We start from the raw sequence: 6,000 nt of genomic DNA, 5'->3' as shown, positions 1-6,000 counted from the left end.
TAGCTGAGAAAGCAGCTGTGAAAAGTGGTGTCTCTCACATCTGACTGCCATGACCACCCTTTACCTGCGGGAAGGGCTCCCGGAAGCCGAAGCTCTTGTAGCACAGTTTAGACTTCAGATCACATTACTGCTTGCTTTTGAAGAACAGGAAGAAAACCTAGCAGGGAATAGATGAGAGTCCATGTTGGCAGGAATGAATTAATTTGCTTCTTACACTTGTGTGAACACTGGCTTCAGGAAGCAGTGTCTGTTCCCACTGCTGTGACATGTCCTTGGTGGCCATGTCAGGGGACCACTGACATACTCAACAGGTTACACTCATCAAGCTGAAATATCTTGAAAGTGCCCAGCTTTTATTTTTAATATTCTTGCATTTCTGTGCCTAAGTTTGGAGGGAGGGCTAAGGGACGGTGCAGAGAGAGTAATTTCAATTCTCATTGCATTAACCAAAACAACTTCTCTGAAGGTTATTGGCTGCTGTAGTAGATGAATAGTTCTGGTGGCATTAGCCCACCTGTGAGTAGCCTGTTTCCTGAAAGCTGCCATGTGTCCTGGTGTCTGGGTGCTGACAAAAGGCTGGAGCTTGTGTGGGTAGGGTCTCCAGACCCCCAGGAAGGGGGTGGTGGTTGAGAGCAAATGTCATCAGCCAAACTGCACCCAAGTGGCACCATTGCTGGTGTGAAGGCAAGGGAGCAGCTAACACAATCTCCTCAAACAATGCCTTTGAAAATATTTTCCTAAGATTTTTACTTTGCTTTTGCCACAAAAAGAACAGCTAGAGGATAGTTTGAGAGCTCTTTAAGATAAGTCCTTTTGTGCCTTTTCTACAGATGCAGGTAATTGCAGAGAGATTTGGGATCTGTCTAAGTCAGATCCTGCCCATTAAAAAATACATCTCAGTGTTGGATTTGACATACAGTGTTGACATCCTTCTTTCTATAGTAAGTCAGATGATATGTTTAGCAGACAGCTACTTTGACAACTTTCCTTCTGAGAAGCTGGAGGAAAATGCTGAAAATTTCTGTTGCTTTTGACATTTTATGTACTTCCTGGGCTAATCTTTGTAAAATTCTGATGTTGGTGGGTCACTTACTGATACCAGAGGCAAATGCAACTCCAGAGCCTGAATTTCATTGTAGTTAGGGAGCTGGACCTCCTGTTAACAAAAAATATTGCCTTGCTTACATTAAAGGGAAAACGGAGGCACCAGCTTCTGAACTTTGATACCAATTCTGCAGGATCTTTCTAAACCTATCATTTCTTTCCATTAGAAAAATCACCTGCACAAATCTTTCAAGAAATTATCAAACAAATACTGCTTCCTCTTCATAGTTTAAATTACGTCTTGAATGATTCCCTACACAGTGTTCTTTACTTTCTTCCTTTCACTTTGCTGCACCAGAAACTACCCTCTGTATCTCTAATAGTTGAATAGCTAAATGCCCATATTATGTGATAATGAATAACTCCACATACAGACCCTGAAGCCATTATGAAGAGTTATTGAACAAGACTTGAGCTGCCTATGTGCTCATTCAGAATGAGATAAAAGCCAGACAAGTGCCTTGTAGAGTGAGTCAGTCTGGATGTCTCATTGTATCACCCCTTACATTAATAAGAAACACTTAGAATGGGATCTCAACAATTTTCTGGAAGGTTTCTGACTAGTTACTGTGACTATATTTTTTCAGAATAATTCTCTTCCATAGGATGTACAATATCTAGTTTGTTTTCATTTACATTGGTTTGAAGAACATCAATACCTATACCACATTTTTACTTGAGTATTTGAGGAGGGTGTTTGGCTTGCTTGCAGTTATAAAGTTTTTTAGGAACACATGTAATGAAGTGTCAGTGTGTTTTGGGAGAGTTCCAACCATGAATATTTTTAGTGTGTCTGACATCAGCGTCTCTGGTAGAAGATACCATCACTGTATCTTTTCTGAAGGTACAGGTAGGCAAAGAGACTTCTTCTCACAAGATTAGCCATAATGAAAACTGATTATATATTAATGTACAGGGATTAATTTTGTTAAATGCTTGTTTTGCCCTCTAGTGGCAGTGAGTTTGCAGCTGATGGACCCGCCGGAAGCGGCCAAGAGGAGCTCAGAATATCACTAATGGATTTTATTTAACTCTGTTGTTTGTTTTATGGTTCTATTTATCAGCCTCTACTGTGAGCATATAACTGTACAGAGAAGGCTTCCTCTCACCTAGAGGTCAGGGCGAAGTGTGAGTAAACCTATTTCCTGCTGCTCCATTCCCTCAAGGGTGAAACCGTACAGGAGATCACCGAATCGCTTATCTAGAAGGTAAATGCAGCAGCAGCTGGTAGGAGCAGAGGGGGCTGCAGTTTGGTTTCCGGAGGGTTTGCTGTAGGAATCTGTTCGGCTTGTTGAGACACACTTGATTTTGTAGTGCTTTCCTGACAACCCCACTTAAAAACTAACAAGGGAAAAATAAGCCCTGCAAATAGCATAATGCAGAATTCGGGCAAAGAGAAGAACTTAAAGTGGGAAAGGTCTTTTCATATGAAGGAAATCTTCTGGGGAGGGAAGAGGCTGATGAAACCTAGTAGCTGTGAAATTGCTGTGTTGATCACCAAGCAAGAAAACTGCTTGGTTTGTCATTCAGAAAAATTATTGCAGTTTTCAGTCTTGAGACATTAGTATAGTAAGGCAGACTATGCCACACATTTTATTCCTCACATACTGCTTTAAAATATCTAGCAACATTTTTGCAACAGAAGAAACTTTTTCTCCTTTTTTTCCTTAAGTGCATATTGATGTGGAGATAAACAGCAAGGCTCGTGTTTTCAGTGTTAGTGCAACTATAGAGGAAATGGTTGACATTTAAGGATGATGTAATGAGGAAATTACCAGGTATCTTCCTGAGGGGGCTGACTCTGGGTGATCCCACTCCATCTCTATTCCAGACACCCATGACTCAGGGCCATTGGTTCTTAAAAAGTACTATTTATTACTGCCTTGATTGCCTTAGGATGAAGTGCTTGTAGAGCAGTGGAAGTGTAATGAGAGCCTTATTGGATGAGAGACTTCCCAAGCTAAAATATGAGTTTTGGCAGCTTGGCTAAACAAATATGTTTCCAGCTAGCAGTTGTGAAAATCTCACACTGTCTACAGCCCAGAGGTTATGCAAATGTAAGCTGTTGTGGCACTGCTTGCTTCTTCTGCTCCATATGGAGCTGCAGTTAAAAGGAGACTTGATGACTGGAACAATGGTGAAGGGATGGACACAATTACAGGAAATATTTCTATTGCTCTTACGGGGCCATTCAGGCATAGAGTCCTGATCATCTAATATCAAAAAAAATCAGATGCATATATAAATAATTAAAAAACTTATTTTAAAATGGAAATTTTAAGGAGGAACAAGCTCAGGAGGAGCAAAACTTACACATTTCAACTACTCTTCAGTACCATGCTGAAAACATGAGGCAGGTGAGTGAAGGTGACATTCAAATGTTTGTACCATAAAGGATTTACCCTTAGAATTGATAATAGAAGCTGTGAAAGCAATGAGAAATCCTTCTTAATTATTTTTATATTTATATTGACATGATATAGAGCCTTACTCTAGTCTGAGCTATGGTTCTGCTCGGCCAGGACAGGGTTCTCTCTGTAGGTGCTTGTTCATGTGAAGCTGCAGATTTGATAGAACACAGAGCACAGAGCTTTGCCTGTGCCTATAACCTAAACCATGACCTTTAATTCAGCCAGTCTGTGCCTACTCATTAAGAGAAAGCTGAAATGGGATGCCAAACAATGTGCAAAAATTTAGTGCTTTGAGGGCTTCAGATTCTTTGAGAAATGTAAAGGAAATAACTTCATCTCAGCACCCTTGAAAAGCTCCTCTGTCCCCTGCCTGAGTGAAGAAGGTGAGGCAGAGAGCAGCCTGCAGGTGCTGCAGAAAGAATCTGCTTCCCAGGGCAGTTTGGGGCTGTCACATTGTGCCTCGCTCTGTGCAGGAGCGGGACATCGGCATCCCAGCATTTCTCATGAGTGGAGCAATCCATTTTGTCAATCTACCAGCTGGCCAAAGGGTGGGGGCAGTGCCAGGTTCCCTGTCTGCCTGGTGCTAACCAGCTGGCCCTGGGCATGCTTAGGAGCCTGCAGAGCCAAGCTGAAGGCAGGAGGCAGCACGGGGGAGTTGGCTGGTAGCTGGACTTGGAGTTGGCAAGCTTACCCGGCCCAGGGAGCAGTGTAATCCGTATGGCTGCAGCTGGGGATCTGAGGACTTGGCAAAGGGGGCAACCTGCCTGCCAGATTTATTTTGGTCTGTCAGGCAAGGTCACCAATTAATTCCTCTGGAGCATTTCAGTTTGGTTGCATTAGGATTTTCCAATGTGAAGCTGTAGTGTTGTAGAGACTGATGCCCAGCTTCACAGAGGAAAGAAAAAGACTTAGGTACAATGCAGGTGCTTATACTCAAGACTGAAATCCTTAATACTCCCTTCTATACCTTTAAATAGCAAATTCTTTTAGTGCCTAACTTTCACAAGCTGTAGAGCTCTCCAGCATCCTAAAAAGCAGCCTTGCCTCTGCTCAGAAATGGTGGAAAATCTGCAGGGGTCAGCCCCTTCTCACATGTAAGACATGAAAAGGACCACACAACTTGCTCTTCTCTCTGTACCCCTTAATTTCTACCAGTAAACCCCACTAAAGCACAGCACCTGTGATTATGCTTATTCAGTGTTCCTGCCTATTTTCATTCAATGATTTAACAGGTTGAACAATCATCTGAGATGTGAGCGTCCTTCCCTGGCCCACCATCCCACGGCTCTGTTTCAGAATGGGCAGTGTAGGTGCCAAAACCTAGAAGGTGATGTCAGGTATGGAAACCTGTTCCCAGGGAGACCAGGACCCTGTGAAATAGGATGTGTATGACGACACCTTTAGCATTTCCTACTGAAGTCTTGATAGGTGTCAGGCTGGAAGGGAAGGTACCTTGGATCCCACCTTAAGTGCTTAGCTGTCCTTAATGACAGAATTCAGTACATTGCTCTGGGGAGAACCCTGAGCTCTGGCTTCAGACACATGAAAATCGGGTCTTGTGACTCCCAGTGCCAGAGACAATGGTGACTCATGGTGGAGATCAAAAGGAAGTGGTGTTATTTCTCAAAGGTGAAATGACATTCAGAGGTACTGATGTATCTGCATTGAGTCTGCAGTAATGTAGGCAGGGTAATGTCATGGTGAGACAAGCATTTGTCTGCCAGTTCTAGCCCCAGCCTGAGCCTCTGTTAATCTCTCATGCCCATAGTGAATCTAATCTGTATATCATCCCCCAAATCATGAACAGATCTTGAATATTAATAGTTTTGTTTTGACCACAGAAGCAGGAATCTGAGTAGAATTCTAGCATGTTAGCTTATTCAGCTCATATTCTTGGCTCTGTTTCTTTTGCTGTAATTATCTTTTTTATCAGCTGGCAAAAACAAAGCATCAAAGCAGCTCTAATTAGAGTAAATTCTCAACCACATAAGAGACAGATATGACCATGGTTACACAAGGCATTTAAAGATTGTTTCATATAATGTCTATAAGGAATGTTGAGTTACTTCTACTTGTGAAAATTAAATAGATACATGGAAGAAATAATGTAAAAAAAAAATGGAGATAAGTTTGAGAGGAGCTAGTTACAATATTTAATGTGTTTCTCACCATTTACTCTGTTTTGAAATGAATTTCATTCCCAAGAAGATTTTAAGAGTCATGCAAATGTCCTGACACTTTAGTATGAAAAGAAACTGTGATCATTTTTCCAAGTGAAACAAAACAGACATGTGGCAAAAGCCTGAGGATTATTATTTCAGCACCCTAGTTTAGCACTATACTTGTTATAGTGACCCTTGCAGAGTTTATGCAGGACTTGGGGTTTGATGGTGCAAGTCTCCAATTAGTATTTTTCTCCAAAGCACTCTCAAAAAGACCAAATACATCAAAGATGGTGGAGAATATGGCTTTTCATTAAGAGGAC

Source organism: Aphelocoma coerulescens, chromosome 8, assembly GCF_041296385.1.
Source record: "Aphelocoma coerulescens isolate FSJ_1873_10779 chromosome 8, UR_Acoe_1.0, whole genome shotgun sequence".
Taxonomy (NCBI): Eukaryota; Metazoa; Chordata; class Aves; order Passeriformes; family Corvidae; genus Aphelocoma; species Aphelocoma coerulescens.
This window is presented reverse-complemented; position numbering follows the sequence as displayed.